The sequence below is a fragment of the Aplysia californica genome, unplaced genomic scaffold, assembly GCF_000002075.1.
Source record: "Aplysia californica isolate F4 #8 unplaced genomic scaffold, AplCal3.0 scaffold00488, whole genome shotgun sequence".
Classification (NCBI taxonomy): domain Eukaryota; kingdom Metazoa; phylum Mollusca; class Gastropoda; order Aplysiida; family Aplysiidae; genus Aplysia; species Aplysia californica.
The window spans coordinates 41,683-42,756 of record NW_004797758.1 but is presented as its reverse complement, the minus strand read 5'-3'; positions in this window follow the sequence as shown (position 1 = coordinate 42,756).

Sequence of the window (1,074 nt, the reverse complement as noted above, 5' to 3'; positions counted from 1 at the left end):
TAACCGCCCCCCCCCTTCTCTATTCTGTTTATCCTGCTTTTTTCGCACACTAAATGGTCTTAGTCGAGTTGTTGTGCTCCTCTTTGCTCGAAAAATTATTATTGATTGGCATTAAGGATTAGGTGAACTTTTTTTGTTCTCTTCAAAGTACCCACAGCTCTCATATTATTTTGAAGGCCATGCCCTGTTCAAGAACCTTGAAGTGTTTGCGAGGTTATGCTTACAACTTGCCGCACTTGCAGTGTTTCCACTAAAATAAAGTATCATTATCGGTCTTGCATCGTGTCAAGGACAGCTAAAGAAATAGAAAACATGTTGTACTAATAGAGAATTAACTAGCCAATGTGTAAGCCTTTTGTGCTTGCTACGTCTAACCCATCCTCACACCCACACACAGACACTCATGCAAACCCGTACACACGCTACCAGTGTGTTCAAGTGCTTCCATTCTGCGCCTTTGCTTGCGATCTGTAATAATATTATGTTTGACTATAATAATAATAGTATCCGCGATAGCAATATTTTGTCGCTTTAAAACGTGTAAGGGCGAGAATCTTTCTTTGCAATATCGTCCGCGGGCTTCGATCTAGTCTAATTATAGTAACACGCGTAATGGAAATTGTTTCCGATAAAGTCAACCAACCATCGATCCCAGAAGGCAGGCGCTGACAGAAATAGGTATGACTGTGCTGAAGAACTGTGAACGGGTTGATCAAAACATTGCTGATTAGAACAACTTGGCACTGCGAACTGTAAGGGTCGTAATGATAATAATATTACTTAAGTAAGCCCTGCTTTGAGCCTCCGCTTCTGTGAATGTGCTTTGAATATTGAATTTTAATAGAGAGTGTAAAATATCACATTATTATAAACAATCAGAGTATAAGAGCTTAGGTTATGAAAAAAACAATCAAGTTTTCTTTTTTCCAATTTTCAACTGGACCGACGATCCCCGGCTTTTTGTAAATTCGGCACTTTCTTGGAACAGTGCAGACTTTTTGGAAACATGTAACCTATAACTATTTTTGACCCACGATGCATCGGGAAACAATCATTATAATATCAATATAATAT